This window comes from Pongo abelii, chromosome 1, assembly GCF_028885655.2.
Source record: "Pongo abelii isolate AG06213 chromosome 1, NHGRI_mPonAbe1-v2.0_pri, whole genome shotgun sequence".
In the NCBI taxonomy this organism is placed as follows: domain Eukaryota; kingdom Metazoa; phylum Chordata; class Mammalia; order Primates; family Hominidae; genus Pongo; species Pongo abelii.
The window spans coordinates 59,104,947-59,131,491 of record NC_071985.2 but is presented as its reverse complement, the minus strand read 5'-3'; the positions used below and the strand labels follow the sequence as shown (position 1 = coordinate 59,131,491).

The following is a 26,545-nucleotide window of genomic DNA, read 5'->3' as shown; positions in this document are numbered from 1 at the left end:
GCTTATAAAGGCATACCTGAGACTTGGCAATTTATAAAATAAAGAGGTTTAATTGGACTTACACTTCCATATGGCTGGGGAAGGCTCATAATCACGTCAGAAGGCAAGCAGGATTCAGTCACATCTTACGTGGAAGGTGGCAGGCAAAAAAAAAAAAAAAAAAAAAAAGAGAGAGCTTATGCAAGGAAACTCCTCTTTATAGAACCATCAGATCTCATGAGACTTATTCACTATCACAGTAACAGCACAGGAAAGACCTGCGTCCATGATTCAATTACCTCTCACCATATGTGGGATTCAAGATGAGATTTGGGTGGGGACGCAGAAAAACCATATCAATTTAGTTTCGAAAAAAAATGTTTACCCAGTACTTAGTATATAGTACGTGTTTTAAAAAGTTGTTAATCTTAAAAACAGGAAGAGTGTATGGCATATAATTTTTATTTAGTATTTATTTGTTGAGAAATATTTAGGTTAGTGCAAAAGTAATTGCAGATTTGGTTCCTGAATTTTACACCATTATCACTAGGCTGAGGCAAATCTTTATTAATCAAAATAGGAAATATGATAATCAACATATTTTTTGCCAGCGAGAAATAAATTTGTTTAATCCTGTAGCGTAAAATTCATGCTTTGGGATTCAACAAACCTTTGGAAAGCATTTTCTGCATCTTGCTGGTTGTGGAAGTGTTTTCCATGCAAAAAGTGGAGATGTTTGAAGAAGTGATAGTTGGTTGGCGAACAGTCAGGTGAATATGGCAGATAAGGCAAAACTTCTTAGCTCAATTCATTCAACTTTTGAAGCACTGGTTGTGCAACGTGCAGTCAGGCGTTGTTATGGAGAAGACTTAGGCCCTTTCTGTTGACCCGGCCTTGCAGTTTGCGGTGCTTATCATCAATTTGCTGAGTGTACTTCTCAGATGGTTTCACCAGGACTCAGAAAGCTGTAGTGGACCAGATTGGCAACAGACCACCAAACAGTGACCATGACCTTTTTTTTAGTGCAAGTTTGTCTTTGGGAAGTGCTTTTCAGCTTCTTCTCAGTCCAACTATTAACCTGGTCATTGCTGGTTGTCATATAAAGTCCACTTTTCATCATGCGTCACAATTCGATCGAGCAATGGTTCATTGTTGTATAGAATAAGAGAAGATGACACTACAAAACGACATTTTTTTCTTTCTTTTTTTTTTTTTTTTTTAACTCAGCTCACGAGGCATCCATTTATCAAGCATTTTTACCTTTCCAATTTGCTTCAAATGCCAAATGACCATAGAATGGCCTACATTTATTTCTTAGGCAACTTCGTATAGTCATAAGAGGATCAGCGTTGATTATTGTTCTCAATTGGTCCTTGTCAACTTCCAATGGCCGGCCACTACGTTCCTCATCTTCAAGGCTCTTGTCTCCTTTGCAAAACTTCCTGAAGCACCACTGCACTGTAGGTTCCTTAGTAGTTCTTGGGCCAAATGTGATGTTGATGTTGTGAGGTGTCTCTGCTGCTTTACAACCCATTTTAAACTCGAATAAGAAAATCGCTCAAATTTGCTTTTTGTCTAACGTTATTTCCTTAGTCTAAAATAAACATGAAGTAAACAGCAAGTAATAGTAATGTCATTAGCAAAAAAACCATGAAGCAAGAAATGCACATTAAAAGGATGTATAACATAATCACATTTATTTAAGAATGTATTCCCATATCAAATGGCAAATTCCAACAGAAAAACCACAATTACTTTTGTACCAACCTAATAATAAACAAACTACCATTATATTAGATTTTTATCTATTTCAGAAATATCAAATCATAAATATTCTGTAGCACAAATGGTTAATAGAATCTAATTATATCTGTTGAACTTACATTTCCCGATGAATTAAACTTTATTATTCTGTTTTAATATTTTTATTAGGAATATATATATATATGTGTATATATATATATGCGTAATCAAACGTTTTTCAGGTGAGCTGACTGCTCACCTGTCCTTGCATCTGTGTCTTTGCTATGGGCCCATAATGGATGTGTTTTCACCACCTCTCCGACGTAGGGCTTGGTCATATGACTTGCTTCGGCGATGGCATATAGGCAAAGTGAGAGGAGGCGTCAACTCTTAAGTGTTTCAGCTTTCCATGAAAAAACACAGCCTGTGCAGCCTGATGATCTAAGAATTAAGACAAGCATGTGAAGCAGAGCTGCCCCAGCTGCCCACTAATCTAGAAGATACAGTAGAAGACACCAGTCTGCATTGCCCAAATGTCCCCTGGGTCAGGCCTGTCCTTACTGAGCCCTGCTGACCCGTACATTCATTAGAAGAAACTTTTTTTTTTTTTTTTTAATATATCAAGCTTTGGGGAGGTTTTTTACTTGGTGAGGTGTCTTACTTGGTATTGATAAAAATGTTTTCTAAATCTTATGTTCATAGGAAAAACATGATTAAATTGTAGTCTATAAAACACATTTTGTTTTCATACCTTCAAATGTCTGGCAAAATTTTTAAAGATGAAATAAATTGATTACAAAAAAGGGTGTGTCATAAAAATCAATGCGCACTTAGAAAATTAAGTACTTTGTAGTTTAAAATAGATTTATTTATCACGAATGTGTTATTTTATTTCTAACCAACATTTAACAGATAAGAACTTTTAGGCCATCTTTATACATTAAATATCTAGATAGAATTAATATATTCATTGGAACATGAGCTCCTTTAAAATATACTGAAAGCTTAGGAACTCACAGAGATGCCTCTCAGAGTATCAAGTAGAAAATGCAGAACTTGAATAAGTTAAATAGAGGTAAGCTTCACCAGGGAAAATACTGCATGTATTTGACGCTCAGATGCTGCTTCTTTATAAAAAGCATGAAAACAAATTATCTACCTTATCTTCTTTTTCAAATCTGAGAAGTTGGAAAGGATCTACCCTGTAGTCCACTTCTCTTCTGAACCTGAAAGAAGAAGGAAGTTTTCTTAATAACTGAAATAGATAAGGGTTGATACAAAAGCTAAATCTGGAATGTTACAAGTGTGTAGGATTCTTACAGTCATTTTTCTGCATCTACATTTACATTCTTACATTCTTGGGTGGTAAAAAGGAAGCATGAAATGCCACTGTCAGTTCATAAACTTGGCTTGAATGTTTACCATGTCGATCTCAAAGGAGTTTTGTGAGAATCAAAGATCATGTATGTAATTCTTTTTAAATGCATTTAACTGAAGGAAGAAGAATTCTTCAATTGGACATTTATCATATTTTCATCAGAACACAAAAGTCATGTTATTTTGAAAATAATTTCAGGTCTAAAATACCAATGTAATGTTTAGAGCCACCTTCATCAAAACCATTTATTGAACTATTTTACCTTAATGCATAACATGTAATGCATATGCCTGATAAGATTGTGATTGCTAGGAAGATCTTTATATTTTCTCAATGCTCTAGAATATCTTAGATTATGTCAAAGCACTTACTAAAATTCAAAGAATGAAATGAATACGTTTATTTACCTAGAATGTAAAAGTTGTCTATAAAATTTCTCAGTAGGTAATGTGTGGAGGGCAGTGTGCAACAGAAAGAGGAGGCCATGAGGTGAGCCTCGGGGCAGGGCACAGCTGAGATGCTGTTGCTGGTCTAGTGCTTGCTGTCTCTGTGATACTGGCACAGTAGCTAAAGACTCATCTTTAATGAGAATAAAAATGTCATTACCTCACACAGATGTGAGGTATAGGTGAGGTAATTGAATTTAAGCCTAGCATTGCTTAACAAGTGTTATTTGCATTTCTCAATAAAACAGTAAACGCCAATACAGTATTAAAATACTTGAAAATCTCTGGAAACATAGGTAGTAGAAACTCTTCAGGGCTTTTGCATTTGGTGTTCTCCCATCTACTGTAAAACCTTTTCCCCAGGTGGTCATATGGCTTCCTACTTTTCATCAGTGAAGCTTGTGTTTAAATATGATTGTTGATTAATAGAGTCCTTTCCTGAGCAAACTTCAAGATAACTGTTGCCTGGGCTCAGTGGCTCATGCCTGTAATCCCAACGTTTTGGGAGGCTGAGGGAGGAGGATTCCTTAATACCAGCAAATGGAGATCAGCATTGCAACATGGTGAAACCATGGTGCAATTTGATGGTGAAATCCAGTGTCTATCAAAAAAAAAAAAAAAAACAAAATTAGCCAGGCACGGTGATCAGTGCCTGTGGCTCCAGCTATTCAGGAGGCTGAGGCTGGAGAATCGCTTGAACTTGAGGTCAAGGCTGCAGTAAGCCTTGTTCACTCCAGCCTAGGTGACACAGTGAGAACCTGTCACAAAAAACAAACAAACAAAACAAAACAAAACAAAAAATCGTTCTCTTCTTAGAACTATTCTCTAGTTAACTATCACCTCTCATATTCCTCTTAGAATTAATCACCATGTGAATCAATTTCCTTGGTTAGCATTTATTGTAGTATATATACTTAGCTGTATGTATGTAATATATATTATATATATATGTAGCTACATTCTCGCTAAAATATCTTTTTAAGAAATTGTTTATGGATCACATTTGATAAAGAGGATCAAAATATTACATTAAATTGCTATTTTAACTTAAGGCAAAATATTTTCACGACTTTTTTTGTAAGATTGTCTTAGCTAGGGCTGCCATCACAAAATACCATAGACTGGGTGACTTAAACAGCAGAGATTTATTTCTCACAATTTTGGAGGCTGGAAGTCTAGTCAATGTGCCACCGGATTCAGTGCCTGGTGAAGGCTCTTCCTGGCTTGCAGATGTCCAACTTCTTGCTATGTCCTCACATTTCCTTTTCTCACTAGGTGCACTGAGCAAGGGGAAGGTCTTGGGGGAGAGAGGGTAGGGGAGAGAGAGAGAAAGAGAAAGAGAGATCTCTTCCACTTAGTAAGCCACGAGTCCCATTATGTGGGTCCCACCTCCATGACCTCATCTAACTCTAACCACCTCCTAAAGCCCCCATCTCCAAACACCATCACGCTGGGGGTGAGGGGTTCAACATATGAATTTGAAGAAGACACAATCTTTCAGTCCATAACAAAGATGAAAATATTTTCACAAGTTATTTTTTTGTGTGTGTGTGTATAAAAGCAATATACCTTCACAAGTTTTTTGTGTAAAACCTCAGTCACTAGTGCATTAAATACTACTTTAATTTCTACTGTTATATACTGCAATTTTCAATGCCTATGATTTTGCCAACTATTAATTCTAGAGTTTTAATTGAAGGGACATTTAAAACATTAAAATAATTTAAATTTTATTTTTATTGCATTGGCATTTCCTGGATGGTAATAATTTTATATTTTAAAAATTGGGAGAAACTATTTATTATAGAGCTGACAGTCCACAGGTGGACAATTCATAGGAATTATAAAAGACTCAACTATCCACTTGATTTATTTTATTCTTAAACACTTAATCAGATTTTTGTAACTAGAATGAAACGCTAAGGAATATTAAACTCCATTAATTATTTCAAGGCCAATTTAGTGATCACTTCTACTAAAGAATTATCTCAAGAGCATACAAAACAGTCAGATAAGTGTAATTCAAATTTTTATAAAATTTATCTAGAGATCATCTTTCAAAATAAAAATAAACATGATTTATAATTTTGAATGCATAAAATACAATTCAATATATTAACAATATTAATGTCATTTATTTGATGAAAAATTAAGACACTGGTTTTCACAATATTCTGTTTAATTGAAATTCCATTTGTTCTTATAATCCCATATTTTTGCAAATTCTCATAAAACTTAAATTTCAATTTTACAAAATCAGACAATTGTAATGACAAAACTGTACAATAGAAAATATATGAAAAGAATAGAGTCTATGGGCCGGACGTGGTGGCTAACACTTGTAATCCCAGCAATTGGGGATGCCAGGGTGGACGGATCACATGAGGCCATGAGTTCGAGACCAGCCTGGACAACATGGTGAAACCTCGTCTCTACTAAAAATACATGAAAATAGCCCAGTGTGGTGGCAGGCGCCTGTAATCCCAGCTACTTGGGAGGCTGAGGCAGGAGAATCACTTGAGCCTATTAGGCGGAGGTGTCAGTGAGCTGAGATCGTCAGTGAGCTGAGATCTTGCCACTGCACTCCAGCCTGGGTTACAAGAGTGAAACTCTGTCTCAACAGGCCCTGGTGTGTGATGTTCCCCTTCCTGTGTCCATGTGTTCTCATTGTTGTGGGATAGGGGGAGGGGGAAGGGATAGCATTTGGAGATATACCTAATGTTAAATGACGAGTTACTGGGTGCAGCACACCAACATATCATATGTATACACATGTAACTAACCTGCACATTGTGCACATGTACCCTAAAACTTAAAGTATAATAAAAAATTTAAAAAAACTCTCAAAATAAAATAAAATAAAATAATAGAGTCCATGACACATCCTATGTTAGACAAGTGACATCCAATATCATTTGTAAAAAATCTAAAAAAGGAATTTCAGCTTTTTAAAGATATAATTGAACAGAAAGTAAATTCTTAATATAAAATCATTAGAGGCACAAAATTGTCGTATATACAGAATTGTTGAATGAATGAGAGAAAAGAAAGAGAAGCCTGGTTTTATTTTCTCTTAGAAAGACTTGAGGTGTAATTAAAACACAGCAAAATTCAGATTAAGGTATCTGAATTAATTAACGACATAGGGAATCAAGTAGGAAATATATTGAATATAAGGACAGGAGGGATCCAAAATCCTTATTTTTAAAATTCTTGAATAGTATAAATGAATTAAAATGTGGCTCTGGATCTATTTTCTCTTTTAGGATCACAGAGAAGAGCATATTTCCTCATAATCCTATGTCTAAGAAAGGTTTTTTTTTTTTTTTAGACGGAATCTCACTCTCGGGCTGGAGTTCAACGGCACAATCTCAGCTCACTGAAACCTCTGCCTCCCAGGTGCAAGCAATTCTCTTGCCTCAGACCTCAGGCTCCTGAGTAGATGGGATTTCAAGCACCTGCCATCATGCCTGGTTAATTTTGTAATTTTAGTAGAGACGGGTTTTCACCATGTTGGCCAGGCTGGTCTCAAACTTCTGGCCTCAAGTGATCCGCCTGCCTTGGCCTCCCAAAGTGCTGGGATTACAGACGTGAGCCACCACGTCCGACCTAAAGCATATTTTAAAAGGTTATTTGAAAATAATGTTTAATATACAAAAAAATGGCAAAAATAAATAATGCAAAGAGCACCTGTGTCCTCTTACTCAGATTTACCCAATGTTAACATTTGGACCAGTTGCTAAGTTAACATTTATGCTCTCTCACTCTTCTTTTCTATCCTAGCATGTGTCTTTTATTTCTCTTTATCCAAAATGAACTTTTGAGAATGAGTCGCAGGTAACATGTTTCTCTAAATATTTTCATATGTATTTCCTAAGAATAAACACATTCAGTTGCATAATTACAGATTAGTTATCAACTTCAGTATGTTTACTATTGGTATAGTATTGTAATCTGCCATTACATTCTAATTTTGTTAGCTTGTCCATTAATAGCTTTTTCTCCCCTCCAGTGCAATGTCCAGGCTAGATTACATATGACATTAAGTTGTCATATATCTCAAGTGTATTTTAACCTGAAGTATTTCCAAGGCCATTTTATCGACAATGACATTTTCAGTTATAGTTCTCCAAATCCACTCCCCCTTATTTAATAATAAAAACAAATCTTCAATTTGATTTTGTTTGATACAATCTCATGATTTAAACAAGTTTATATATTTTCAGCCAGAATACTATAAAAGGTATGTTGTGTGCTTTTCAGAACATCACTTCATGAAGCATGTGATGTCTGCCTGTTGCTCATCAGTGATATTAATTTCAGTTGCTTGTTTTTCTTTTGTAGTTACTGTTCGTTTCCTTGTAGTCTGTGGAAACACACTTTAAGTTCATGCAGATATCTCCCTCTCGCTTTCTTTTTTTTTTTTTTTTTTTTTTTTTGCTCAGAACTTCCCTCCCCAAGTTTTTAACCGTTTGTGACTATACTTCTTTCACCAGCCTTTAATTTGCCAAAAAATAAATAATTTTTATTAATATCAAAACCTGCAATTAGGTTTGCACCAACCTAATATTTAAATGGCATCACTTAATCTGCATTTATCAAGAAGCACTCAGCATTTCAAGGTAAGAAATAGTATTCCTGTCTCATTTATGCATGTATATATTTAGGATTTCTGAAGATTTAAGAATTCTTTTTTACTCAAGTGTTTACAATTGATTGCTGTCTTTATTTTCATGCTCAAATTGTCCCATGTCTGTACTTTAGGACTAGCTATTATCCTTAGGACAGGTAATATCATTTCTTTTAGTATTTTCTTACTTTTGGACATATTTCAAGTTTTTTTTGGTCTCTACTCTACTCTGACTGGAATCTACCACTCTTTGTGGAGCCCTGGTTTCTTTTTAAAAATGATATTAAGGCCGGGCACAGTGGCTCATACCTGTAATCCCAGCATTTTGGAAGGCCGAGGCGGGCGATCGCCTGAGGTCAGGACTTCGAGGCCATCCTGGTAAACATGGTGAAACCCCGTCTCTACTAAAAATACAGAAATTAGGCTGGTGTGGTGCCACATGCCTGTAGTCCCAGCCACTCAAGAGGCTGAAGCAGGAGAATTGCTTGAACACGGGAGCAGAGGTTTCAGTGAGCCGAGATTGCACCATTGCACTCTAGTCTGGGTAACAAGAGTAAGACTTCCTCTCAAAAAAAGAAAAAATAAAAAGATATTAGAAAATAAGACCTGAGCATATGCTCCCATTGTTACTGGAGTGTCTTAGCATCTAGGCTTTTTACCAGATAGTGGAAGAAAATGTGTGCATATACTTTTATATATATGTACATAAACATACATACATATGTGCATAGAGACACATAAATAACTATAAATGCATGTACACATATATATGGATATTTTAGAATCATGAGTTCACGCCTATCCCACCAATTTCAGTCTATCCCCATGGAGTTCTTGTTGCCTTTCTCTATTTCATGTGTGTATATCTCTTCTTTCTCGGTGAAAACCCAACTTTAGACAAAATCAACACATTTACTTGTTAGATCAATTTGATAAGACATCTGAAATGTTTTCAGAGCTGTTTCATTCATATGAATACAAACATATATATATATACATATATATACACACACACAAATTAGAGATTTGTCATCTCCTGATTACCTAAGACTGAAGGCATATAGTTAAATATTTTATTCATAGATTAAAGTACTTTTTCTTATTTCCTTTTTCCTTTTCTTCCGTCTGTTACTTTTTTCAGTGTAGCTATTCTTTTTGAAATATAATTACAGTGTTTGTTCCAGCTTATTTTTTCCCTTCTCATTCTAGTTGATTTAATTTTCCTTTAAAAATACATACGACATAATTTAAAAGTCAAAACATGGAAAAAGTTTAACCCAAAAAATTGTTACTCTTTCTCATATATCGTTCACCCTTATTTTCAACCTTTGCAGGTATTTGACTTCATTGTTTTCTGGTTTTTCCTTCCTGTGTATCCTTTTGTAATGGTCATAAAGGTATGTATGGATGGGTGTATGCACATATGTGTATGTTTATGTAAGTGTGTGTGAATATGTGTGGATGTTTATCTTCATATATAACTATATATTTCCCCCCATTTTCTGACAGAATATTTAGTACACTGTACATGTCCTTTGCATTTTGGACTTAACAATATCTCCTAAAACTCACTCCAAATCATTCACGGAGATCTTCTTTCTTCTTTTTCATAGCCAGGCTGAACTCTACACTTAATACACTACAATAGATTCTAGTGATTTTCTATACCTGGACATTTACATAGTTTCACATATTTTGTGATTACTTGTAAATGATGCTTCAGTGACTATCTTGTCCGTATCTAATTTTCATTATTAGAGATGTTTTCCAGGGTAAATTATTGGAAGTGGAGTAGGTGGGATGAAAAGTAGCTGTCTACCTCTTATGGGCTAAATTGTTACTCCGCAAAGTTTATATGCGGGAGCACAACCCCAAGTACCTCAGAATATGACTATATTAGGGCTTTCAAAGAGGTGATAAAGTTAACATGGGGCCCTTAGAGTGGAGCACAGAGTGACACAAAAAGTGTACACACAGAGAGAAATGACCACTTGGGACACAGTGAGAAGATGGCCACCTTCTAGCCAAAAAAGAGAGGACTCAGAGAAACTAAATCGCTGACACCTTGATCTTGGACTTGTAGCTTACAGAACAGTAATAGAAGAATTTTTTGTTGATTAAGCTATCCACTCTGCAATATTTTGTTATGGCGTCCCAGCAGATTAATACATTACCTATGCAGATATGTTAAGTAATATTAAATTGCCTTCCACAGGAGTTATACTATTTTGCATTTCCACAAACCTTAAATGAGATTATTTCTTTTCCTTTGACTTCACTAAACAGTGGATTGTCAAGATTTTCACTTTTGCCAATCTAATGAGTAGGAAATAGTACTCTAGGCAGTGTTAATTTGCATTTATCTTAATAAAGTTGAAAGTCTTTTTATATGTTTGAGTCAGTCTTATATTATTTGTTAGAATTGTTTGTAACCTTTGTTGATATTGCTACATATTTATTCTTTTTACCCTTTGATGTTTAAAAATTCTTTTAATATTATGGATATTAGCCTTTACCTGTGCAAAAAGTCACAAATATTTTCTCATAGTTCGTCATTTGTCTTTGAAATCACTTGTGCTGTTTTTGCTTTGCGAAAGTTTTCTTTTGTATTTATATAATCAAATATATCAATAGTTTCTTTTATTACATCTGAATTTACCATCATAGTTAGAAGGTCTTTTCCCAGATTGTAGAAGAATTAGCCAATAATTATTTTTAGTATTTTTATAAACTTATTTTTCTTTTAAGATCTCTGATAAACACATTTGGAGTTTACTCCTTCATTTTTTTGTGACGTGGGATGAATCATATTTCATCTTTTTCCAGACATTTATGCACTTATATCCCAATATCATGTATTAAGAAGACTATCTCTGCTTTAGTAATTTGGTATATCAGCTTTATAATGCACATAGATTTTTATATGTTGTTCTAGAATTTCTATTATATATATATTTTTTAATTTTACTTTTAATTTTTTTGGTGCCTAGTAGGTATATATTTTTATGGGGTACATGGGATATTTTGATACAGGCATACAATATGTAATAATCATATTAGGGTAAACAGGGTATCCAATACCTCAAGCAATTATTCTTTATATTACTAACAATCTAATTGTACTCTTAGTTACTTAAAAGTATATGATAGTATTATTGACTATATTCACTTTATTGTGCTATCAAATAGTAGATCTTATTCATTCTTTCTGTTTTTTTAGTACCCCTTATCCATATCCACATCCCCTGACCCCATACTACACTTCCCAGCCATTGTAAACCACCATATTCCTCTCATTGTCTATGAGTTCAATTGTTTTCATTTTAGGTCCCACAAATAAATGAGAACATGCATAGTTTGTGTTTCTGTGCTTGCTTTATTTTACCTAACATAATGGCTTCCATTCTATCCATGTTGTTGCAAATGACAGGATTTAATTCTTTTTTATGGTGAGTAGTACTGCATTGTGTGTATGTATCACATTTTCTTTATCCATTTATCTGTTGATGGAAACTTAGGTCACTTCTAAATTTTAGCTATTGTGAAGAGGGTTACCAGCATTTGTTACTGTCTGTTTTCTTGGATAAAAGCCATTTTAACTGGAGTGAGATGCTATCTCATGGTAGTTATGATTGGCATTTCTCTGATGATAAACGATGATAAGCACCTTTTCATATACCTGTTTATCATTTGTATGTCATTTGAGAAGTGTCTATTCAGATATTTTGCCCAGTTTAAAAATCAGATTATTAGATTTTTTCTAATAGAGTTGTTTGAGTTCTTCATATATTCTGGTTATTAATCTCTTGTCATATGGGTAGTTTGGAAATACTCCCATTCTGTGGGTTGTCTCTTCACTTTGTTGACTGTATCTTTTGCTATGTAGAAGCTTTTTTAACTTCATGTGATTCAATTTGTCCATTTTTGCTTTGGCTACCTGTGCATGTGGGATATTACTCAAGAAGTCCTTGCCCACTCCAATGTAATGAAGAATTTACTCAATGTTTTATTTTACGTTCATAGTTTGAGATCTTAGATTTAAGTCTTTAAACTATTTTAATTAGACTTTTGGATATGGTGAGAAACACGGATTTAGTTTCATTCTTCTGCATATATATATATCAATCTTTTTCCAGGGGCATTTATTGAAGACACCGTCATTTTCCCATTGTATATTCCTGACACCATTGTCTAACATGAGTTCACTGTAGATGTATGGATTTGTTTCTGGGTATTGTTTTCTGTTGCATTGATCTATGTGTCTGTTTTTATGCCAGTACCATGCTGTTTTGGTTACTATAGCTCTGTAGTGTAATTTGAAGTCATGTAATATGATTTCCCCAGTTTTGTTGCTTTTGCCCATTATAACTTTGGTTATTCTGGGTCTTTTATGGTTACATACAAATTTTACAATGTTATTTCTACTTTATTGAAGAATGTCATTGGTATTCTGATAGGGATTAAAGTGAATCTGTAGATTGCTTGGGTGGTATGGACATTTTTAACAATATTGATTCTTTCAATCCATGAACATAGAATACCTCTCCATTTTTTTTTTTTTTTTGCGTTCACTTTAACTTCTCTTGCCAATGTTTCAGTTTTCACTATAGGAATCTTTAAATTCTTTGATTAAGTTGATCTCTAGGTATTTAATTGTATTTTCAGCTATTATAAATGCTATTACTTTCTTGATTTCCTTCTCAGATTGTTTTCTATCGGCATATAGAAATGCTACTGACTTTATATGTTAATTTTGTACCCTTCAACCTTACTGAATTTGCTTATCAGTTCTAATAGTTTTTTCGTGGATTATTTAGGTTTTTCCAAGTATAAAATCATATAATCTGAAAACAAGGATACTTTGACTTTTTCCTTTTCAATTGGGTGCCCTTTATCTCTTTCTCTTACGTGATTGCTCTGTCTAGAACTTTCAGTGCTATGTTGAATAACAGTGATGAAAGTGGACATAATTGTCATGTTTCAAATCTTAGAAGAAAGCCTTTCAGTTTTCCTCATTCAGTATGATACTAGCTTTGGGTCTGTCAGGTATGGCTTTTATTATGCTGAGGTATGTGTTCATTCTCTACTGTAAAAAAACCCAGGTTTTTTTACAGTTTTTTTAATATATATTTTTATTATATTTTAAGTTCTAGAGTTTTTATCATGATAGGATGTTTAACTTTATCAAATAATTTTTCAACATCAATTAAAATGATCATATTGTTTTCTGTCCTTTATTCTGTTGATATAATATATCACACAGATTGATACGCCTATGTTGAACTATCCTTGCATCCTTGGGATAATTCCAACTTGGTCATGACGAAGAATCTTTTAATGTATTTTTGAATTTTGTTTGCTAGTATTTTGTTAAGGATTTTTGCATAAATGTTCAACAGAGATATTGGCCTGTAGTTTTTTGTTTTATGTGTCCTTGTCTAGTTTTGATATCAGGGTAATACTGGCATCATAGAATGGGTTTGAAAGTATTCCTTCTGCCTCTATTTTTTGGAATAGTTTGTGTAGGATTGGCATATGTTATTTAAATATTTGATAAAATTGAGCAGTGAAACCATTGGGTCCTTGCCTTTTATTTGCTGGAGTCGTTTTATTATAGATTTGATCTCACTACTTGTCATTGGATTGTTCAGGTTTGGATTTCTTCACAGTTCACTTGTATGTGTCGAGGAATTTATCCATTTCCTCTTTAGAGACTAATTTGAGCAACGGTATGCCAATTTATTGGCATATAGTGTAGCCTCTAATGATCACTTGAAATTTTGCACTAACAGCACTAATGTCTGTTTTCATCTCTTATTTATTTGGGTCTTTTCTCTCTCTCTCTCTCTCTCTCTCATTTATTTTCTTCTTAAAAAGATGAGTTTTCAATTAGTTGATCTTTGGTATTTTTCTTTGTTTCAATGTTATTTATGTCCACTTGGTTCTTTATTATTTCTTTTCTTCAACTAACTTGGCATTTGGTTTGCTCTTGCTTTTCTGGTTCTTTCAGATGAACGTTAGGTTGGCTATTAGGTTTTTTCTTTTTTCTTTTTTTTTTTTTTGGTGTAGGCACTTATAAACTTCCCTCTTTCTACTGCTTTAGTGGTATCCCATGTATTTTGGTACGTGGTGTTTTCATTATAATTTTTTTTAGACATTTAAAATATTTTTCTTCTTAATCTGTTCATTGACCCACTGGTCATTTAGGTTTATACCATTTAATTTTCTTGTGTTTTATAGTTTCCAAAATTTTTCTTGTTGTTAATTTCTAGTTTTATTCCATTGTGGTCAGAGAAAATACTTGATGTTATTTCAATATTTTTGAATATCTTAAGACGTGTTTTATGGTTGAAAATATCACCTATCATTGAAAATTAACCATGTGATGAGGAGAAGAATGTTTATTCTGTAGCCATTTGATGAAATATTCTGTAAATATCTACTAAGTCCATTTGGCCTACAGTGCACATTAAGTCTGATGATTTTCTGTCCAGATGATCTGTCCAATACTGAAAGTGGGATGCTGAAGTCTCCAAATATTATTGTATTTGGATCTTTCTCTCTCTTTAGCTCTAATGATATTTGCTTTATATGCCTAGGTGTTCCAAGTGTTGGTTGCACATAGATTTACCATTGTTATATCATCTTGTTGTATTGATCCCTTTATCATTATATAATAGCCTTCATAGTTTTTATCTTGAAATCTATGTTGTTCGTTATAAGCATAGCTACTCCTGCTCCTTTTGGGTTTCTAATTGCATAGAATATCTTCTTTCCGTCCCTTTATTTTCAGTCTGTGTGTCCTTATAGGCGAAGTGTGTTTCTTGAGGCAACAGATAAATGGCTCTTTTTTGTTGTTGTTGTTCATTTAGCCACCCACTCTATGTCTTTTGATTGGAGGATTCAATCCATTTAAATTCAATGTTGCTTTGGATAAGTAAGGACTTACTCCTCTTATTTTCTTCTTTGCTTTTTGGTTGTTTTCTGGTCTTCTTTCTCTCCCTTATTTTCTTCCTTCCTGTCTTCCTTTTAGTAAAGGTAATTTTTTTTCAGGTGTTATGTTTTAATTTATTTATATTATTTTTTGTATCTGTTGTATTTTTTTTTATTTGAGGTAACCATGAGGCTTCCAAATACTATTTTATAACCTATTATTCAAACTGATGACAAATCAACACTGATTGCATAAATAAACAAACAAGCAAAATGAAAACAAATAAAAACTCCATATTTTAAACTCACCTCCCCGCATTTTAGCATTTTGTTGTTTCTTTTTATGTCTTACTGTGCTGTCTTAAAAAGTTGTTGTATTAATAGTTAATGTTTTTGATTAGTTTATCTTTCATCTTCCTACTCAAGATATGAGTGATTTAAACACCACAATTACTGTATTATAATTTTCTGTATTTTTATCTGCACTTACTATTACCCATGACTTTTACACCTTTAAATAATTTCTTGTTGCTCCATCTTTTCTTTCAGACTGAAGAACTCCCTTTAGCATTGTTTTGTAGGACAGGCCTGGTGTTTATGAAATCCCTCAGCTTTTGTTTGTCTGTGAAAGTCTTCATTTCTCCTTCATGTTCGAAGAATTTTTTTTGCCAGATATTCTATTGTAAGGTAAATGTATTATTTTTTCCTTCAGCACTTTAAATGTGTCATGTCACTGTCTTCCAACCTGTAAAGTTTCCACTGAAAAGTCTCCTGCCAGAAGTACTGGAGCTCCATTCTATGTTATTTGTTTTGTTTTGTTTTGTTTCCTTTTGTTGCTTTTAGGATCCTTTCTTTATCTTTGACTTTTGGGAGTTTGATTATTAAATGCCTTGACATAGTCTTCTTTGGGTTAAATCTGCTTGGTGTTCTATAATCTTCTCGTACTTCAATACTGATATTTTTCTCTAGTTTTGGGAAGTTTTATGTTATTATTCCTTTGAATAATCTTTCTACCCCCGTTTCTTTCTCTACCTCCACTTTAAGGTTAATAACTATTACATTTGCCCTTTTAAGGCTATGTTTTTAAATCCTGTAGGTGTACTTCATTGTTTCTTGTTCTTTTTTTTTTGTCTCCTCTGATTGTGTATGTTCATAGAGATTGTCTTTAAATTTCCTAATTCTTTCTCCTGCTTGATCAGTTCTTCTATTAAGAGACCCTATATGTTCATCACATTTCTCAACTCCAGAATTTCTACTTGACTCTTTCTAATTATTTAAATCCCTTTGTTAAATTTATCAGATAAAATTCTCAATTCCTCCTCTGTGTTTTCTTGAATTTCTTTGCATTTCCTCAAAACAGCTATTTGAATTATCTATCTGTAAGGTAACATATCTCTGCTTTCCGGGATTGGTCCATTGTGCCTTATTTAATTCATTTGGTAAGATTATCTTTTTCTGGATGGTGTTCATGGTTGTGGATGTTTGCTGGTGGCTGGATATTGAAGAGTTAGGCATTTGTTGTAGTCTTCACAGTCTTGGCTTGTTTGTACCCTTCCTTCTTAGGAAGGCTTTGCAGGTATTTGCAGGGACTTGGGTGTTGTGATTTAAGTTTTTGGTCACTGCAGCTGTATCTGCAGTAGAGGGCACCTCAAGCCCATTAATTTTGCAGTTCTTGCAGACTTGTAGAGGTACTACCTTGGTGGTCTTGGATACAATCTGGAAGAATTCTCTGGATAACCAGGCAGAGGCTCTTGTTCTATTCCCTTACTTTCTCCCGCAAAATGGAAACTCTCTGTGTGCCAACCTGCCTGGAGCTGGGTGTGGGGTGACAAAATTATCCCTGTGACCACCACCACTAGGACTGTGCTGGGTCAGACCTGAGGTCAGTAAAGCACTGAGTCTCGCCCAAAGCCCATTGTAACCACTGTTTGGCTACTACTAGCTGTGTTTGCTGAAGACTCTAGGGCTGTATGATCAGCTGGTACTAAGAGCTATTCAGATGTCTTTATGTCCTTCCCTCATGGCAGCAAGTTACTTGGGGTCCTGGGCAAATCCAGAGATGCTCTCTGAGAGCCAGTACCTGAAGTCAGAAACCCAAATAAAACACATGATGTGCTATTTCACTGCAGCTCAGCTGACATCAAAATCACAAGACAAAGTTCTTCCAACTCTTCCCTCCCATTTCCTCGGGCAGTGAAGTCTCCACTTGTGTCTATCACCACTTCAGGCCCATGTGGACTACTGCCAAGGTACTGCTGATGTTTGCTTAGGGCCCAAGGTCTCTTCAGTCAGGTTGTGGTGAATGTTGCTAGGCCTGCTATCATTGGGCAGAACTCAACCCGTGTTCACAGAGGAAGCATTTATGCCAGCCCTAACGAGCGAGGACTCACCTATCCCAGTGGCTGGAACTAAAGTTTTAGCAAACCTCATTTCCATGAGCTACAGTGCTCTGGGGTTCTAAATAAACTTGAAAGGCTGTCTAGGCCACAAGGACTGCAACTGCTAGGCAAGTTCTAGTGCCGTACTGGGCTTGGAGCCAGTAAACTTGTGGGGCATGTGACACAGTGACACATTCACTCTTCAGGGCAGTGGGCTAGTCTCTGGCCCAGAGTAGGTTCAGAAACGCTGTCCAAGAGCCAAGGCCTGGAATTGGGGGCCCCAAAAGCCCACTTAGTATTATTTCTCACTGTGGCCAATCTGGCACCTAAACTGTAAGACAAAGTTCCCTTTATTCTTCCCTCTTATTTTCTCAAGAAGAAGGGGTGTTTCCTAATAGCCACCAGAGCTGTGAATATGCTGGGTCATGCTTGAAGCTTACACACCTCCAAGTCTCACCCAAGGCCCACGGTTTGTACTAACTAATTACAACTGCTGATTATTCAAGACCCAAGAGCTCTTCAGTCAGGTGATAAATCCCACCAAGACTGAGTCCTTCCTTTCAAGGCAGTTATGTCCCTTCTGGCTCAGAGTGTATCTAGAAACATTGTTTGGGAGCTAGAACCTGAAATAGGGTCCTCACAACTCTGCCCAGTGCCCTCTACTATTGTGGCTGAAGTAATATCCAAGTTGCAAAACAAAGTCCTCTTTACTCTACCTTCTCCTCTCCTCAAGCAGAAGGAAGGGCTATCTTTCAGAGCTGTGTTCTGATTTGCCAGGGTTGGGGGAGGAGTGGTGCAAGCCCTTTTTTAACTGTCACTTCTCAAGTCTCACTGGGTTGCATGCCCCACAAGTTCACTGGCTCCACGCCCAGTATGACACTATGACTTATCTAGGAGTTGCAGTCCTTGTGACCTAGACAGCCTTTCAAGCTTATTTAGAATCCCAGAGCAGTGTAGCTCATGGCAACGAGGTTTACCAAAACTTAAGTTCCAACTTCTTGGATAGGTTGATCCTCTCTGGTTAGAGCTGGCATAAATGCTCCCTCTGTGGGCTCCCTCCACATTTTGCCCCATGATAATAGCACTGAGTTCCCGCAATTGCTGAACTCTTTGTCGCCTAAGTGCACAGATTCTCTCTGCATGCTAATGGGCCACTGCTAGAGGATGAGAAAGTTGTGATGTAAGTGCTTCAAGACTGTTTTTCCTACCCTCTTCAGTGCCATGTCCAGCAGTATGAAATTAAAACCAGGTATGCTGATTGCTCACCTGATTTTTGGTTCTTAGGAAGGTGCTATTTTGTGTAGATAGCTGTCAAATTTGATGTTCCTACGGGGAAGACAATTGGTGGAGGCCTCTATTTGGCCACCTTTCTCCCTCCCCTCCGTCTCTATCATATTCTTTCGGTATCTGAAATGAAAATACTTGCTGATATATAGTTAGAAGACACATTCTGTTTCTCTGCCAGTGTAAATGGTCTGCTTTATTTTCTAGTCCATCATTTGTAATTTTCTGAGACAGGAATTAGAATAATTTCCTTTGCATACACAGTCATAAATTAGAAATTATACAAATGATTTTAATTTATTTTACTTTTAAATATTCTTTTTACATGTGTTTAACAAGAGGAGAAAAAGTTCTTATACACAGAAGCATGGCAAGGCATATGTCAGAAGATCTAAAAATATTTTATTTTTATGGTTTTAATACAAATATTTTAAAATGTCTTTGTTAGACATTTCATGTTTGAAAGAAATACATTAGTTCTGCAGATCCCTTTTACTAAATATAAAATAATCAGAACAGAAAAGTAAACTTTTTTCTCAATATTTGATTTGAAATTTATAATAAATATGAAACTGCTCTTAGTAATTCTAATTAATGTATCTTTCTATTGGTTATATCATAAACCATATATTTGCAAACAATACCACTTCAAACTCAATTTAATCACCATCCATAATAATTACCACAGGCAGTAGTCATTTTAATATTCTACTAGAACCGTATTATCATTTGCACAATCTACTCCCATAATAATTATTTGAAAGTAAATAACTATGAAATTCTAAAACATCTTCAATGACCTTAATTATTTTATTATCACAAGTTGTAATCTTATAATACAAAGATCTAATGGTTTACCTTTGCCTTACTCATGAAAATAATGAAACAATCTATTTTTATTATACATATGAAAGTATTAATTTGATATTTAAAATACATCTAATATTAATATATTATGCAGTATGTCCAGTTTTTTTAAAATGCTACTATATGTGATATTTGCCTCAGAGGTAAGGAATAGAACATATTAAATTAATGTCTTGACCCATAATTTATCACAAACTCCATATGTCAAGTATATAGTGTACCTTATTTTTATTAAGTCAAAATTGATTTAATTGAATTATGTCTTTTTACTTGCAACCAATTATCATTCAGTCAAATAATTTTGGTTAAAAATTACTAATATAACTACTCTGGTATATAAGAATTAGTTTTCTTTACATCAAGTGTAAGCCTTGTCAATATGAGTTGGAAGCACGGATAGGCATCTTAATAATTTTTAACACAGATTTGAGTCAGTTGACTAGTATAACACTTTTCTATATTCAAACCTGCAGTTTACCTATGGCATTTCTATACATAAAAAGGTCTTACCAGGATTCTTAATGGTAAAACTTCATCCATTGTCTTATCAATTCATTTGATCAAATTTGACCTTACTTCTTTGTTTATTTCAGAATAGTACTTGTTCTTTACTTATAATGACTTAATCTAAATTATATGTTAAGTGATTATAAAGGAAGAAATCTGATTCCATTTTGGGTTTCTTTCTTGTCCTGTCATCTACAGGCATAGCAAAAGTCTTACAAGCTTAATTACTTAAATATTCTCCACTAAATACCTTATTTCTCCCCAAATCATTAGTTCCCCTTTCTGTGGATGTGTGGTTCTCTTTTCAAGAAGAAAGCATGAAATCTTCCTGAAGATAAACTTGTTTTGTAATGTTTATAAAATTCTGGTCTAAGGGCCAGTACATTATTAAATCCAGATTTCTGATCTGTGTTTGTTTTCAAAACAAATAATAGTTTTACTAAAATTCAATCGGGTCTGAATATCAACTTCTACCTCATACATTTTTCAAATCTCTGCTAAATATATTTTTGTCTAGGAGTATTTTTTCACTTTGATATCTACTAAGCCAGTCAGTTGTTTCTTTCTTACCCTTTTATATCAAACCTCTCTTAAAAATTTAACTAGCAACTTGCTTGAAAATGGATTTACTAGAAAGCAGTTTCACATAACATATCAATTCATATGACTAAAGTATAAACTATAGTTCACTTCTGAATCAGTGGGCTTTAATCATCATTTGTATTTGTTAGTCGACAGCAAAATGTGTTAGAAGTTAGCATTTTCATTTGAAAAATCAGGTTAATATAAATTATTACTATTGATTAAACTTAATGAATAAAAGTAAACAGAAAAAACTTTAACAACTATGTTTAATCGTATATCATGTTTGTTAATATTTATAATTTCATGATAAAATAATCCCATTATATATTCTAGTCATATTAATAGCATAGACTTTATAAATGTTATTTTTAAAAAGAGCTATTTTATGAATACAGGAATTTAAGATATTATTCTCATCTTTTTTTTATAAGAAACAAATGTTCATACTTTCTAAGACTCCTAAACAAAGAGTTATAGCATAGAAATACTTACTGCCCTAAAACTATCCTATGGTGAATTACATATGTAACAACAACAAAAAACATTTTAAAAGTTTTGATATAAACCTCTGGGCTCTTGCATTGTTTATATTTATCCAAAGATGATTTCTAGAAACAATTTTAGTCAGCTTTTTAAAATTTAATATATTGTTGTAAAGAGAGGCAAAGACATGAAGTAATGGACTATTTATACTCTCATGGTTGACTTTAACCAATACATTTCAAATAAGATATTTATTTAGGTTTTACAAAAAAAATCATAATTTCAAATGACAATCTTACTATGACACATTATTTAAAAAATTCAGATAAGAGTAGTTTGACCAAATAGAAAGAGAATAGGGCTATGGTGGCCTTTAAAAGAGCTTCACAGAATTCCAAGGACTACCAGGAGCACAGCTTGGAAACCAGCACTGAAGGCAATTATTACTTTGGATAAAATAGTTTCAAAGCTAAGCTTTTGTTAAACTAATTGGTTGTGCCAACTTTTTACATAGCTAGGAAACAGTTTAAATTGTCATTTTCATTGTTGAAGTTTTTCATTTTGAAATAAAGTATTTATGGAAATAGAATAAATATAGCATATTTACCACATATATCATATTGCATATTTTCCATATAGCAATGCACTATATAATGTCTTTTAATAAGAACTTTATATTAATATATGAATAAGAACTTTATATTAATATATGAATAAGAACTTTAAATTCAGCTTCAAAACCGTGATATATTTACCAGATTCAACATGTCAAATAGTTGAGTAATAACTGTCATAGTCCAGTCTTTGTGCAAAGCAGTGTGGTGATTTCTCAAAAAACTTAAAACAGATTTGCTATTCCACTTATTAATCCCATTTTTGGCTACATATCCAAAGGAATATAAATCCTTCTACCATAAAGGCACCTGCATGCATATGTTCATCACAGCACTATCCACAATAGTAAAGACATGGAGTCAACCTAAATGCCCATCAATAGTAGGCTGGATAAAAAAGAAATGTAGTATATATACACCACGGAATATTATGCAGCCACAAAAAGAACAAGATCTTGTTCTTTGCAGCCACATGGGTAGAGCTGAAGGCCGTTATCCCAAGCAAAATAGTGCAGAAACAGAAACCGAAAACCAAATACTACGTGTTCTCACTTATAATTGGGAGTTAAATATTGAGTACACGTTGACACATGTGCACTTGGAGGGTGGAGGGTGAGAGGAGGGAGAGGATCACAAAACTACCTCTCAGGTACTATGCTTATTACCTGGGAAAGTAAATAACCTGTACACTGAACACCTGTGACACACAATCTACCAATCTAAAAAACCTGCACGTGTACCACTGAACCTAAAGTAAAAGTTAAAAAAAGAAAAGAAAACTGTAAAGTTTGTTTGCCACTCTTCCTTTTGGGGCGAGGAGGTGTAGGGAGTAAATAAATGGACACAGGTAAATGAGATTTTATTCTTACTCTTCAGAATGATTCAGTGGTAAAAAACATTTCTTATGAGAATCTAGAAAGTTTTCTTTGAGGCTGTAGGATTCAATTTGCCTTTGAGTTTTAGAAGAATTTTAATAAATATATATGGCTAAGTAAATGTGCTCCAGGGTAAAGGAAAGGTGGAATGAATACAGGGACATATGAAGAGTAAAGAAGATGTTGAGGACAAATAGGTAGATTAATATAACTGGAATTAAAGGTCTGCTGGGGTAGTAGAACCTGTTCGCTAACATTTGAGAAAGGAAGGTATCAGATGTGTATTAGTTAAATGCCAGGTTGACTTTGAAATGTTGGAAATCAATGAAGAAAAAATCTAAATAATTTAGTTTAAGGTCAGGAAATGATCAATGCTAAGCTGTGTTTACATTATTTCTACAGCAGCTTATATGGGGGGTAGGAAAGAAAAGATATCAAGCTATGAAAATACAGTCAAAGTGTTACTGGAAGCAATCAAATACTATGTTGGAAATTCAACTTCCATGAATTACACATTTCCTCTCTGACACCCAATAGAGCATTCCTGTGATACACTACTTCAAATTCTACTTTAAAATAGATCTGGTTTTAAAGTCTATGTGGTCCTAGCTGTGTTAACTCCTGTATTTAGTTAGAAAGAATGAATAATACCTACTATTCTATAGCATAATAGAATAACTATAGTCAATAGTAATTGTACATTTAAAAATAACTTTGATTGTAATTGGATTGTTTGTGACTCAAAGAATAAATGCTTGAGGAAATGAATACCCCATTCTCCATGATGTACTTATTTCATATTGCATGCCTGTATCAAAACATCTCGTGTATCCCATCAATATATACACCTACTATGTACCCATAGGAATTTTAAAAAGTAAAACTGAGCATTAAAATTAAAAATTTTAATCACTCGTATCTCACTTGTATCAGCAAAACAGGGACAATTTTAACATCTCTGAGTTGCATGTGACTGCAATGCAGGTAGTACTCAATGCCAAACTACTGTTCTCTTTCTGATAAAGCTCATATATGGAAGTTCCATCCATGTAATGAAGGGGAACCTTGTCACATAGACCTTCTTTGGAAATAGCATTATAACACAAAGACAGAAAAAAAGGGTACAAGGGCTAAATTTCATTTAGTTTTATATTCATTTAGTATTTCTTAAAATTTTTATTGCTTTTTTAAAATTTTACAAAGTTATACCAAAGGAAAATATATTTCATTTGCCCTATTTACAATTTTACTATGTTATCTCATAATAATACAAACGGGAACTTGCAATCTCAAAGGTAGATTCATAATTGACTTTTCCTATTTAGACCAATATTGTTCTATCCCTGGACTTTATTTTTCTCATGTAGCTCACTTTTATTTCACTTAATAAATAATAATATTGTCACTAGAATCTGCCTGGCAGCACTATATATACAAAATAGTGAAAGTACTCATCTGTATAGTAACAGAAAGTAGATCAAAGTCGACAAAATATTTAATTGACAAAAAAATCAGCCACCATTTTCCAATTGTCACTAAAAAGTAAATTTTACTGACATTCCTTTCAGCTTTCTTTGATAAATAGAAAAACCAAGCGAGATCTTAGGAGCAAATGTAACCAATCAGGGAAGCACTGTATATCTTCTTAGATGGATCTTTGTAAACTTTGTTTATCTGGAGAAGTGCAATTTATCTACTCTCCTTCACCTAATTTTTCATTCTTTTTGACAACTAATATTAAGGATTGCTCTTCTTTCATTCCTACTTGTAATTGCTTGTTTTACTGTTTAAAAAATTTATATTAAAAGGGAGAATATTGAAACTTGTTTGTACTTGACATGATGTGTAGATGAATCTACACTTTACTTCATGGCTGGTATACAGTAAGAATAACAGAAAAATCCCACTTTTTTCTTCCACTATTTCCATATTCCTATTCATGTAATTGTGTGTATATATATATACACACACACATATACATATTCTTATTCATGTAATTGTGTGTATATATGTATATATGTATGTATATATACACACACATACACACACACACATATACACACACACACACACACACACACAGCTTGCTATACTCTGAGAGTAGCTCACCTTTAAACAAGTAATAGAAAAATGAATCAGGAGCCTACACATGGCTAAATTTGTGCATATACAAGAAAACTTGTCAAACAAAATAAAATTATATAAACATCAAAATTCAGACATCTACTTTAATTATTTAACTAAAATAAACTTTATCACAAAATAACCAGATATAGTCAAATATATAAAGTCTTATGAAGCATAAGCCTTTTATTATACCAGTGTAAGCATTCTTAAATAATTAGCTGAGTTTTAGAAAATATTCATGTGATCACTCTTTAATGCTGCTCTCATTAGATGATTAGCTATGACCTCACAGAGAAAGACACCCACTTATTGTGACAACTATTCAATCTCTGCATTTTGTTGCAATAAAAGGACAACTAGACCAAGTATTTACACTTCATAGCCAGGTACACGCCTGGATGCCTGTACTTCCCATATGCCCTGGGCCATGACAATTACCATCAATAATGGCACCTAGTTGCCTGCCCAGCTACCTGCTGTCCACAACCTCCTGGCCAGGACTGGGACACTCAAGAGCAGTGGGCAAAAGCTACAATATAGCCCACCACTGCCCTGATATTACATTGGTTTACTCATTGATCGCTAAGGTCTACCAACAGCTGCTCTCATCACCATTACCTATTTTTTAAAAAACAACAACTACGAGAGCAGCAAACTATTAGGTGACTTGCAGACTTAATAAATAGATAATTTCATGTATATCATTTATTCATTTTAATGTTAATGAATTCTATCTTTCATTCTGTCTTTCAATTTGATGAAATAAAATTGAGTACATTAAAATATTTTCTAACCCTTAAAATCCCCTGAGAATTTTATTTATTATTATTTCTATTATAAACCAAATCTAACTCATAGTATATTAGGTAGCCATTAACAAAAGTTACCTTAACCTTCCACAACTTGAACTAATGTCTTTGTATTATCAACTTAATTTTAGATTTTTGCAACCATTAGTAAACTTTGCAAACAGAATTAAAAGTACTTAAACATCTAAACACTAAACACTGTTCTGTAGCTATATTCAACCTAGTGGCAGATACTAGCCTTGTATGTAAATGAAAATTATGAAAGGAAAGGGGCATCCCAGATTGGCTAAGTAGAGAAGTGAAATGGTAGGCAACCATTTAAACATAAGTCAATGTTTAAACCTTCTAAACTATGCACATGATGAACTAAACTGTAATTCTGATATGTTTACAATATTTACTTCTCCTTTGTATAAAAGACAATGTGGGAAAATTTGTAAATGACAATACATCTGTATTCCACTAGTTATTTTTCATTTGATGTGTATTGTTGATTTCCTTCCAGAATCTAGAAATTATATGCCTACATTTCTGACTAAATATGTTCTCTGTCTTTGGTTTCTTTTCCTCATTAGTATTCTTAATACTAGTTATTATAAAAAAATTCCTGCCACATGAAATAAATATTTAGAAGTAATTCAACTACCTTTATTTTGCTATTCCATATAGTTTTTTTTCTAAACCTGAGGCAAGAGCTTTTAATTTGAATTAGAAGCTATAACTGAAGACTTACTTATTAATATAAAGCCTAGAAATATCTGAGGAATTAGCAATTGTTTTGATTAAACTATATTCTTGCAGATGAATAATTGAATAATTTTAGAGTCAATCAACCTACACAAAATACTATTATAATAATACTTTAAAGTCACACCTGCCACCAATGATTTCTAGGAAAAAAGTTTTA

General features: G+C 33.8%; 1 long non-coding RNA gene across 1 annotated transcript in view; it reads left to right on the top strand.

Moving 5' to 3' along the window:
* The first annotated feature begins 8,020 nt into the window (after positions 1–8,020).
* Positions 8,021–26,545, top strand: part of LOC129060201 (uncharacterized) — a 165,415-nt gene continuing 146,890 nt past the window's right edge. The window contains exon 1 of the long non-coding RNA XR_008526731.1: positions 8,021–8,168. This is a non-coding gene — a long non-coding RNA (uncharacterized LOC129060201). The remainder of the gene's footprint in view (positions 8,169–26,545) is intronic.